The sequence below is a fragment of the Mus pahari genome, chromosome 4 (genome assembly GCF_900095145.1).
Source record: "Mus pahari chromosome 4, PAHARI_EIJ_v1.1, whole genome shotgun sequence".
Classification (NCBI taxonomy): Eukaryota; Metazoa; Chordata; class Mammalia; order Rodentia; family Muridae; genus Mus; species Mus pahari.
The window spans coordinates 123305549-123318244 of record NC_034593.1 but is presented as its reverse complement, the minus strand read 5'-3'; the positions used below and the strand labels follow the sequence as shown (position 1 = coordinate 123318244).

At 45.1% G+C, this 12696-nt stretch overlaps 1 protein-coding gene across 6 annotated transcripts in view; it reads left to right on the top strand.

Annotated features, from left to right (window-relative positions):
• Window positions 1-783: 783 nt before the first annotated feature.
• Nfkb1 (nuclear factor kappa B subunit 1) overlaps window positions 784-12696 on the top strand; it is a 116668-nt gene continuing 104755 nt past the window's right edge. For 5 of the 6 annotated variants that reach the window (XM_021195361.2, XM_029537417.1, XM_029537416.1 and 2 more), the window contains exon 1: window positions 1149-1221. The gene's annotated coding sequence lies outside the window, so the exon portion shown is untranslated. Of the gene's footprint in view, window positions 1222-12696 lie in introns of all 6 variants that reach the window. The other variant, XM_021195360.2, reaches the window with a different exon arrangement.

Sequence of the window (12696 nt, the reverse complement as noted above, 5' to 3'; positions counted from 1 at the left end):
ACATTCCACTGAGAAGGTTTTTATAACTTCATGAGTGGAACGCTGCACGGGGGGGATAAGTACCAAAATAAAATGCCTGCTGACTACCTGATTGATCCCTGGCCTTTCAAAGTTGTATTTCCACTTGAACTCAGTAGTGAGACCCCCGAACTCTAAAATAGGTTTCAAGTCAAAACTCACTTGGGAGGTACCTAGCCCCAGGCTGTCATTCCTGGCCCTTGGAGGCACTTTGCCCAAAGAATAAAGACACTCAAATGCTCTCAATGGTCATCAGTGGGAGGCCTCTCCAGAAAAATAACCTCCCTTGAGCCGGATAAGGATTTATGAGCTGTGAACCAACACTGCGGGTCTCACTGTCGCTCTAATTCCATCCACAGCGATGATCACACAGGCTGGACAATGCACTTGTGGCTGGAATAATCGAGTGGATTGAAGACTTCATCCAGACCCTGTATAAGTTCATGGTTCTCTGGAGAGACCTCAGCTACGATCTCGCTATTCCTGTTCGCTCTGTGGAGAGATCTGAGTGTAGCCGAGACCCCCAGAGGAGGGACCATGCAGATAAGATTGACTTTTGTGCCCAGCGCGTGGGGACCAGGCCGGTCTCCCGTAGCCTCCAGCTGTCCGGGCCTGCCCTTGGGCTGCGGGCGCCTCCCGGGGGCGTCGCGGCCGCCGCGGGGCTTGGGGTTCGGGGCGCCGGGTCGGGGCGCGCGGGCTTTCCCCCACCCCCGGCGGCGACCCCACCTCCCGCCCCCGCTGTGCGCGCGCGCGTGGGTCCGTCCGTCTGTCTGCTCTCTCTCGACGTCAGTGGGAATTTCCAGCCAGGAAGTGAGAGAGTGAGCGAGAGAGGACGAGAGAGAAGTACCGAGGCGAGCCGGGCAGGAAGAGGAGGTTTCGCCACCCGAGCAGCCCGGCTACGCGCTGACGGCTTCCCGTGCCCTGCGCGCCCCCGGCCTGCCGCCGCCGCTGCCGCCGCCGCCGCCGCCGCCCTCGGCCTGCTCGCGGGCCGGCTCCAGCAGCGCAGGCCGGAGCTCAGGGCCCTGCCGCGCCCGGCCCGCCCCGCGCTTCTCCGCCCGCGCCGCAGCTATGGCGCGCCGCTGAGAAGGCCCCCCCCCCCCCCCCCCCCCCCCCCCCCCCCCGACCCGGCTCGGGCTCCCGCCGGTCCGTGCCGCCCCGCAGCGGGAGCCCGCAGGCGAGGAGAGGCCGCGCCGTGTCTCTAGGGTAAGCCCCGGGGCAGGTAGAGGAACGGAGCCTCCAGCTCTCCGCAGCGCCGGTGCAGCGGGTCCCACCCGCTCGGAGATCCCGGGGTTGGGAGGGCACTTGGGGGGGAGGCGGCCCGGGCAGGAGTCGCGGAGCGCGCGGCCCCGGCTGCGGGGACAGGGCACATCCGCACTGGGCGGCCCCGAGGCCTTGCGGGCCGGTTAGCGGGGCCCTCGGCGTCTCCGCGGGCGGGAACGGGAAGCGGAGGGGAACTCTTGCAAAGTTTTGGAAAGATGTACCCAAGCCCCTGCGGCGGGGTTGGGGTGGGGTGGCGGCGACCAGGCTGAGGTCCGCCACCGGCAGAGGACAGATAGAAAGGTGCTCGGTGCAGTGCACAGCCAGATTTCACCAAAGGGCGCTCAGTGAAATGAAAGCAGAAGTGCCTGCCTGCCTGTCAGTCCTCCTGGCTGGCAAAGCCCTTCCCTGCTCCCGAGAATCAATCCCTCGGCAGAGCCTGGGGCCCACTTACCAATCTGTGATGGGCTCCCCGCACCCCATACACACACACATCATGCATTCAACTGCCAAATCTCAACCTTGATTTTCAAAATAATGAGGGCCTCACACCGATTCTTCAGGCCTGGCATTTGAGAGAGAAATTACCTACTAAAAGCACCTTTCAGACTTCTGATTACACGGGGAAACTCTAGGATAATGGCACCATGTTTTTGTGCCTGACCTCTAAAACAGAAGAAAGATACAAATGACGCCTCTCCTACATGTAGGCTTCCTTCGGTCTTCTGAGACAGACACCGATCTTGGCTCTGTTTATGGGTCGAGTCTAAAACTTAAGGGGGGCGAATGATAAAAAGATTTCATCATTTAGATTTAACCCGTTTTTTATGGACTTTTAAAAGTAAAGGGCGACACTGCAGCTTTCTAAGTAACCATATTTAACTAAAATTTTTTTGTTGTTTTAGGGCTCATAACTGAGAACAACTTGTGGTGTTTATTAACATTTAATAGCTGTGGCATCTAATACTGGAGCTCAGACTGGTGGTTAGTACTAAAGATGGAGATTGCGATAGAGTTGGGGGGGCTTTCTAGAGGAATCTTCAGCTGATTGTTCTTGGGTGGCAAAAAAAAAAAAAAAAAAAAAAAAAGGTGCATTAATGTTCGTCAGACCTTAAAAAGGGAAACTTGATTAAAGTAAGGTCCTTACTGAAGTGTGTTTTTTTTTTCCTGATTTTAATATTGCGCTTTCTAGAGATGGAACCTCTTGCTGTTTGATGCATGAAAAATATGTAAATTATTTACAGCAAAGTCCTTTGCTTTGCGTATGAACTTGAGAAGCCTGGAATTAAAAAAGCTTTGCTTCCTGTTGCATTTAACATTTATCATCCCACTGGATGACTAAAAGAACACACATATTGATGGGAATGTGAACGGCAACTCTGGTCCGTGTTGATACTTCTGGGAGTCTCTTGCTAGCTTAGAGAAAATGTCTTCTTGGCTCAAGACACTGAGTAAACTTGAACACAAAAGAAGGCTTCTCTGTACACTTAATGCTGGCACTAAAATACTACACTTGCCGGGAAATGCTAACCACTTCAAAAATCAAAAGACTTTTAAAGAAAGTTGTTTAATCCTGTTAAAGGTTGGTGGCAACCTGATGGTCTCTGTTATCTCTTATCTCTGTTCAGAAATTCGGCTGCCTCTTGCACGCCACAGATGGCAATTACCTGAGCTGAGTAGGTTGTAAATGTCCCTGGGTTTGAAAGCCAGTTAGTAAATACTGGAGTATATGCACAGAAAACAGTCCTTCCCCTTTGTAAGCACTGCTTTGATCTTTCTGCTTCCATTTTTACTTCTGCCCCTTAACACTAGCTCAGCCAGACGAACTGAGCTGAAGATAGTTGGAAGGGAGCGGCATCAGATTCAATGGTGCTGTTCCTTTTCATGGTCCTTCCGATGAATTGAGGCTGAGTGGAGAAGCTAGTATTTCTGTGGGCTGTCTTCACTACTTGCAGACTTCCAGATAACTGATGAAGTAAGCCTCTTTGTTGATGTTCAGGGATTGCTCACTGCGGTAGAGAGGTCTAGATCAAGACTTGGCAACCACATGGACTGTGGATTATCATTCATTCAATCAGCAAGCCATGGTTTCACCTAATTTATTTATGAGGTATTCCCCTGCGCCGAAGAGGGGAAAGTTCTGGCTTCTAGGGAGAAGTGACCATTTATAACCTTTAATTAACTTGAGCTTGGGCGAAGAAAATAAAGTCGCTGGCATTTTAAAATAATAAGCTAAAATAATTATTCCTGAGTTGCTATGTGGATTCATTGCATAGCCACACTGAGGAGCAAACCTAGGGCCTCATGAGGGTTCCACTATATTTCGATATACCTGTAGCCTTGCTGTCAGAATTTTTAGAGAATGTATTCAACATGCCTTTTCTCGAGAACCCCTTCATCTAGCAGTGGACTGCTAGATGCCGCATTCTGGGCCCAGAGCTACTGTGTTAGAAAGTGTACCTGGAATGCACTAGTTGAATCAAAAGAGTAAACCCTATGTCTTGCTCTTCTTGTGTGAGAGATTGAGGAGGAGCCCTGTCTAGGAGACTGAATGTATGCGAATGGGTATCTGTGCCAAAGTTCTCATGGACCTGTTCTCTGGGAGTAAGTTGTTTTGTTTGGATGGCATGCCAACTTTCTGCTTACAACATGAATTCTATGAGGTAGTGCGGTTGTGTTAGAAGGCCCAGGAGAAGTCAAATAGGATTTTAGTGCTAGCAGACTCTACCTGCTTTGTGCCTGCCTTTCTGTCTGACTAGAGCTGATGGATGACCGGAGCGAGCGCTTTAGTCTGCCTCTAGTAATTGTGACTTGCGCTTGTGTGCCTCTCGTCAGTATTGAAACTGGTTGTTAGAGGTGAGCAGGTCCAAGAGTAAGAACATATGCATCCCAGCCGATGCCTTCTGTTAGAGCGCAGAGATTGGAGGCTGTTAGCCAAGTGCAGGCACTCAGCCTCAGGGGGATGCTTGGAAGAAGGGCAGTCTTTGGAAGGTCTGGGGAGAGGCATGAAAACCACATAGTTTGGTGGAGTTAATAGCTCTTATCATTGTGCTGTTGCTTTAATGAGTATACATTGTCTTGTTGGGAAGAAAGCAGAGAGGGGGAGAGATGGAGAGATAAAGGAGACAGGAGGGAGTGAAGGAAGGAGAGAGGGAGGAAGGGGAGGGAAGAGGGAGAGAAGGAAGGCATTCTTTTCCTCCAGATGGAATTGCCTTCCCCTTCTTGCTGCCACATTGTCTGAGAGAAGGCTCCTGCACAGGAGTTAATCCTTTCAGATGAGATTAGGAGATCAACATAGAGAAGAAGATAAGCCTACTTCAAAACCTGATATAAGAAAGGACTCGGTAAAGATTGTGAAATCAAGAGGAGAGAATATAGAGAAGACATTTGTTGGAATATTAATATATTAAAAATACTTTAATATTGTGAAGCCATTACACTTTACATAGTAACTAACACAGATGTAATTATCAGTAATGCACGTTTGAGAGGCTTTAATTTGCTGTTTGTTTTAAAAACTGGAATAATGATATATACGTTTTAATTATCTCGTACAAATTACCTTCTGAGGGTTTACAAAGTAAACTCCGAGGCCCCAAACTTCCTAACCAGCTTTTAGTCTGATCCCTGTTTCTCACAGATTTAAAGTATCTGTGGCCCTTATTTAACGGTACAAACAAGCCTGAACATTCAAGAAAGATATAAATATTCTACAAGGCACCGTCTTTAGCAGAACCTAAAATTGTTTTTAAAAGACTAAAAGGCTGTTTGAAAGAGTATGTTCTCGAGTTCCAGCTAAAAGCAAGTTAACAGTTCATCTGTACTGACAAGAAACCTCCAACCCTTGCATGGAGTTTGTTGGTTCTTAGATGATACCTGATGAACAGCTACATCACATTAAATTGTTTTTGCTCGCTTGTTTTGACAGGCAGCTTTATCCTACAGGCAATGAAAAGCATACTGTTCTTCTGGTAAGAGAGAAGCCCCAAAAAACAGCGTTTGCTCCCTGAGTACAATTTTTTATGTGGTACATCTATGGTTTGTTAGAATGTATACATTATTAACAATTGCCTACTATTCTCTCTAAAAAACAAAAAGAGGAAGCCTTTCATTCAAAAGGGGGGTTTTAAGAGATGGAAAAGCATCTTTTTAATTTTAAAGTTTTAGAGACATTAGCCAAGCAAGGTAATAGACTGATGGAAATGATTAAATTGCACTTATACAGGTAAAATGGTTTGTGCGTGCGTGTGTGTGTGTGTGTGTGTACGTGTGTGTGCGCGTATTTAATTATTTTTGCAGTTATTACTTCTCTAAATTCCACTGAAACTGTAATTTCAGTGCTAGCCTCTCCAGAAAGGGAACCAGTGCCAACAAAAGATTGCTAACACATATTCAAATCCATAAGTAAAGTATGGCCTCCAGAACGGAGGAGTCCTTGTCACTCCTGTCTGCCTGCCCCTGGGAACCAGAGGGAAAACCCTGGGAGGCCTTCTGTGCTTCACTTTCACCTTGTGGTGACCTTGCAGACTCGCCTCTCTCTAGTCAGCCCCACTCATCCCTCAGTTGTAGCACTTTCAGGAAATTGAGCTTGAATATGCATCTGACCACGTGTTTTTGACAGATGCAACTTACTCAATGAAATCTGTACCAGCCGGACTAGAAAGGACCAAGATGCTGGTCTCTATCCTGATGTCATTGTATTCAGGAAGGCTTAGGGCAAGCCCCTCGGTTGCTTTCAACTCTTATTCTGGTCCTTGCCTCTCTTCACAATCCTCATAAGCATATGCCCACATTGAGAAAAATTAATGTGTGTGTATAGTTAGGTAATTAGTGTATATACTTAGTGTCTGTCTAAATAGAGTGATTATATATAGTTATCACTATATGTGTATATCACCATGTATACATATGCATACATATTTAACCTTTTGTTGTTGCCAACACACTCAAGAGAATTTAAGTGTTTGCATATGTACCCAGTTGCATGGGATGGTGTCTTTGTTGAGAGGGGCTATGGAAATGATTGGCAGCAGTTGTCAGTTAAAAGTGTGTACAACCCAAGCGCGCTGCCTGTGTCTTCCCTGCCATGCTGCCACCTCAAAGCAGTATGTTTTGCTGGGCTCCACTGCATGATCAAGTCATCCTGCAGCTTCTGGATAGATCTAGAATAAACAAAGCTGTGACTTGTTCTAGAAGCTGTGCGCGTCAGAGATATATGCATAGTCATACATATTAGATTTAACACTCATTGGTTTATTTTCTTTTTATTTCCTTCAGTGTAAACCTGTTGATAAGCGAGACTCAGTAGAGTCTCTGTAGTGGGCTTGCTATTTATAAACCTGAAGTAAGAAACGCTCTGTATCAGGTTAAGTGTCCTCTAGAGAAAGAAGTTAACATTTAAGAGAATGGATTGTTTGAATGAATCTTATTTATTCAGATAGCAAAAACCTTCCAAGTTATTACATTTGTTATGTATCCTGTGGTTAGAACTAAACCTGCTATGCCATAGATCCATGTGAGAGCACCCCCACCCCCTACCGTATCCCCTCTAGTTCTCAAGTCTCTCAGTGTGCAGAGAAGGAAAGTAGTAATGGTCTCTACATACCAATTGGCTCTCTATGTCAAGCCACAGCTCATTCTAATAGAAAAATAAATGACTGAATTGTTTTAGAAAATATGTCCTCAAAGACAAGAATTTTAGGACTGAGATAGTGGCGCTTCCAGATATGTTAATACAAATTTCTACCTCATGTTTTAATGACTCTTCAAGATGTTCCCCCTGCTGTCAGTTCTTAAACATGGATTTCTTTGTAAGGCCTACCATTTATTGGTGTTTGCCTATTAAGGCTTACTTAAAGGCTTTAATATTTTTGTTAAGGCGTGGGCATGGTATAGAAGACAACAGCATCTAGTACAAAGCTCTACCTATGGTGCACTTTTTAAATAATTACATTTATTAATGTAGTTTGGGAAAATGAGGGGACAACTCGCAGGAGTTAGTTCTCTGCTTTCACCATGTGGGGGAAGATTTGCAGTAGAAAGGAAGACCCACACAGATGAGGTTGAGAATAAAAATCAAGGCAAACCTGCTTGCCCTCTGGTCATTTATAAAAGTACTTTTGAGAATATATAAGACCAGTGGTTTTTATAAACCAAAACTGAAAACAAATATAAAATATAGGAAGTGGAATTTAAAAAAACAAAATGTATTCAGACTACTTCTTCCAGACCAGGTAGAAAACTGGGGAAGGATTTTCTAGAGGAGATGGATTAAAGTGAACCTAAAATTCAGCCAGTTGAATATTTATTTAAATAACTCGTTTCTAATGCTTTAATATTGTAACTAGTCTGTACAGGTGCCATTAAAACTTAGGGCCTTGAAAGATTTGGCCAAAACAGTGACAATGGAAAAATAAACAAAGGTTTAGGGAGCTTCTCTGTAATGTTAGATCTTGAATGTAGAAATAAAATAATCTAGAAGGTGAATCAGAATTCCTGAAAAATGGATTAAGTTATGAACGTCATGGTTGAAAAGGTCATGAAGGAAGAGTTGTTGCCGGTGAGTAGGTTTTGTAGGCATTTCATCTCGGCCATCCTGTTTAGGAACTGAGAACAGTGGAATTGGAGATACAGCTTGCCCACGGCCTACTTGCCTGCTATGCCCAAGACCATGGCCTTTTATGCACAGGACTATTCCACACACTACACTAAAAAAAAAGTCACTTCCCCTATTCTAAGAAACACTCTAAATAAACTCGCTGCACTTGGGGAATTAAAATCAAAAGCATGGTATCTGGCAATAACTAAATATCTCCCATTGCTAATTATAGTACTCATTTGGTGCAATATAGTTTCTCTCCGTGTATTTACCCAATTCCCCATTGAAGACATTTAGTTCAATTTCAACAAGCACACAGAACTATTAAAATATTTCCTGATTATTTAAGAGAGCTGCATGCTTGGTCATTTACCCTGCAATTATGGTTCTTTCTCTCTTGCTCCTGATGGGTGGGGCAAACGCCCTCCTTCTCTTAGAAAGTCTGCTGTGATAGCCAAATAGGAGTTAGTCCAAGTTGCTGTTGAGGTAGTTTAATCCCATGTTGCAATAGACGGATGATGTTTTAGGCAATGTCTCTGCACTTACTACACATCTGCTAAACAGAAGGGGGGCAGCCATTGGGACAAATCACTGAACAGGGTTCTGTTGCTCAGCCGCCTCAGCGTCTCCACAGAGATGCCCCCACCCACCCGTATGCCAGTTTAACTTTCTCACACCCGTCCCCTCTCATGCCTGTTACTTCTACAGATGAGGGGACACCATTGCTGTCCCTTTGCTCCATTCTACAGGCTTCTCCCTCTCACAGCCTAACAGCCCTTCCTTCCTAACCCCTCCAAGCCCCGCCTCCCACCTGCCGCCTTCTTCAGTTGCTCCTAGAGTCTCTTGATCTGCGGCCTCAGACCCAGAGGCCCATGCCTTCTGCTGGATTTCTGGCTTTTGCTTCTCCCTGTCTCCCAAGCCAGTGTCCTGCTTCTGGAGCCTTAGCCCTGGCTTCATAGCTACTTTCTTTCTGTCTCTGAGGTAAATCACTCTTGTCTTTATAGCTCTCCTACTAGGCCTCAGCTCCCTAATTCCTCACTCATCTCCTAATCCTCAAATCATCCCTACCACGGACTTCCAGTGCCCCACCCCTCCCCCACCCCCTGAAACTCTCTCTCCTTAATACATTTGCAAGAGAGAATTTTCTTTTGTGCTCACCCTACTGGTTGCTCAACCTTAGGCTGGGCTCAGCACCTTCAGTTGTCTGTTAGGCTTGTCTCCCTGTAAGAGATTTCACTGGCCTTTCTGCATTCTCTTGACTTCTTATGTATTTTTAAACAAAACATGCTGAGTATAATGGGAAGGGGTTGTTTTATTTAGTTTTTATTTGCATAGCATGCCTTCTGTTTGCTGAGGATCAAGCAACTAAGCAAAATGATTAAGAAGCTGCATTTCCCACTAAGCTGTGCGACTCCCAGGACACAAATTAACTTCCTTCTGTCCAGTTTTGTTTCCAGGAGAGAGAGAGAGAGAGAGAGAGAGAGAGAGAGAGAGAGAGAGAGAGAGAGAGAGAGAGAGAGAGAGAGAGAGAGAGAGAGAGAGAGAGAGAGAGAGAGAGAGAGAGAGACACGACAGAGACAGAGAGAAAGATTGCATAGATTAGAAGACCTCAGATTTTCTTGCCATCTTGATGGGTCAGCAAACAGAAAGGGCATGAGTTGTTGATGCTCAATGACTATGAAGAACTGTTGGTTGTACAGATAGTGGGTTACTTTTTGGTCCCGACAGTAGATGTTTTGGGACTTTATCATGCAGTTATTAACTAGTCTCTTACATTTAACTTATGCAAAGAAAACTGTGGCAAATTTGAGATAGACATTGAATATAAACTTCAGTAATTGAGTCTAAGTCAACTCCAGTTCGGAAATAAAAAAAAGAGACAGTAGCGATGGAGTTATGCCTCATCTGTCACCAAAGGAATGCAGCTCTTAAACATGGTTCTCACAAAAGTGTAAGCTCATCACTAGGACCATGACCAGAAGGTAGATCACAGAGATGGCAGAGTTCGGGCTAGAGGTGGGAGGAGAGAGGGAGCCAGCCTTTGCTCATCCCAGCAGTCATTCTGAAGTTTCTTTCCTTCCTCCTTCCCAGCCTTCGTGTATCAGAAGTGACACATTACACCGCATATACTTACGGGGTACACGGCAATCCTGTTTACACTTCAGGAAATGACTGAATGCAGCTGACATGTGTAGAGCTTTAGCCTCACAGAAGCAATTTATTTCAGGAGCCTTTAAGTCCTTGCCATGGGTCAGGCACTTAGAAAAACAATACTGACCAAAACAAAAGTACACACCCAAATGGAGTTTAGGTTAATGGAATGTTTTTAGTTTTACATTTCCTTTTGATAGTAGTCTCTCAAAAGCTTGAAGAACTGAATAACTAAGAGAGTGTACAGATAATGGAGGAACATCATTAGTGATTTCTCTTAGGGTGAGCATACTTAGTCTTGGTGGAAGTTAAAAGGTAACATATTGCTGGCCCCTCAATACTCCTCCTGCCCTCAGAGGTCCTCTGCCTGAAACCCTTATCTAAAGGATACCACCCACACTCTTGGGTTGTATAAACACTCTTGGGTTGGTCCTGTCACTCACATTCATCCTTACCTGATGGTAAATCAAGGCATGGCAACACATGCCAGAAACCCCAGCACGCTGGAGGAGGCAGAAGCAGGTTTGTGACATCAAGGATAGCCTAGGCTACATGATAAAATTATGTCAAAAACAACAGCAATAGCTCCAAACCAAACCAACCCCAAATCCCCACAGAACAGTGAGCTGAGTAGCCAAGGGCTTTAACATCAACTTGCTTCACAGTTCCCTCACTGAACATCATTTATAGTTAAAGAAACATTATGCTTATTTAAGCAGGGTAATGGAGCCCGCTGAGAAGGACGACACACAGGAAAGAGACATCTTCACTCTGACCTCAGCTGTGATGGGGTAAAGGCAGCCTCGACCTCCTTGGCTATGTACAGATGCCATGTACATTGGCATCTGTGTGGAGTCAGCAGTACTCAGTACTGACAGGGCTCTCAATTAGACTCAGGCTGAATGAGCCCTGTGTGAAGCCTGCCTTTGTTGCTGGCAAGTCGTTGTACCTTTGTGTGCATGCCTGGAAAGCCTTCACCCGGGTTGTTCCCTCAAGGATACCATGGCTCACCCCAGTCTGGCCGTGCCTGAATCTGCAGAACCAAACTTGCTGGTTCACACAATCCTTTCTTTCAGGACATTGGGCTTGGAGATGTAGGTCATTGGTAGAACACTCGCCAACTATGTTCAAGGTTGTGGATTCAACCTCCAACACCATAACATGAGACACACACACACACACACCCCTAAATCAATCAGAAAAGACATATTTTTGAGGATTTATAAAATAAAATTCCAGGGTATGTCAACTCATTCAGAACCAACACAAGGGGCTTGGTCTCTAGTTAATAATCCATGAAGTCATCATCTCCCTCGGCCTAGAGGTGTGATCATTCTAACTGGGAACTCAACAGGTGACCAGGCATCAAAATTAAATCCTGTCCTGCATGTTTTTAGGGGTGCACTCTGTATATTCAGGCCTGGGAAGCAGATTTCCAGAACACAGTCCAGTAGACAAATGAGCAGAGGCCTTGATTTGATATTTACGAGGAAAACCAGGCAGGGCTGACTTCAATTATAAGATAAAAGTTTTTATCTGATATACTACAATCCTTAGAGACTTTCCATAGCTCTACAAACTTATCCCAGCAGGACTGAGCCCCCTCCGATACTACTAACAATAAATTTTACTTAGAATGGAATCTGCCATTTGGTATAAATGACACTTAATTACACCATGACTAAAACATGTCCCAAACATCCTTTGACCCCATGGATGTTAGTCAGCCAAGATTAAAAGACAACCACAGGCAAAGGTTTGATTTTTTATGGACCACGTTGACACGCACTCTAGTCACTGTGCTAAAGCATTTCTGCTCCTTGGTGACAGTGAACATGACACAGGAAGACATTAGATGCTTCTTTCACACAGGAGAATCTGGCTGTGTTTATTTACTTATTTTTATTCCCCTTCTTACCACCATGTTGGCTTAACTACATATATCTGAGTATTTTAATGCTATCTTTCTGTCACTAGTTTTTCTTGGTTTTGGTTTTTTGTGTTTTTTTTTTTCTGAATATCATGTTTAGATTATGTAAGTATTCACCAGCTTTCTGTCACTATAAACCAATACCTGAGTTAATTCACATATAAAGAAAAAAAGGTTTAGTTGATGGGTTTTGAAGGTTCCAGGCTACCAGTGTGTTACTGCAGACGACCATGATAGTATGTCATGACCAGGGCACCTGGCAAAGCATAAACTACCTGCTCATCAATCAGGAAGCAAATAGAAAAGAGAACTGGTTGAGGTCCCACAACATCCTTCAAGAACATGTCTTAGTAGAACACTTCTCCCAGGAGAAGCATCCTGTTGACCATGCCTTCAACACATGAACAGCTTGGGGATTCCTATTGAGGTAACAGTACACATTCTGCATACTTTCCCTGAGATTTCCGGAGACTTGATTTATGGCCCGGTATTTTGTCTGCCTTTGCGAGTTTTCTGCTTGCAGTCCTACTAAACACAAATGGACAATATGGTATTCAGAGTAGTGGGACTTTAAGAGGTTATGGAGTCATAGCACATACCCTGCCCCTGCCACGAATAAGATTATAGCTGGGCAGTGGTGGTGCACGCCTTTAATACCAGCACTCGGGGAGGCAGAGGCAGGTGGATTTCTGAGTTCGAGGCCAGCCTGGTCTACAAAGTGAGTTCCAGGACAGCCAGGGCT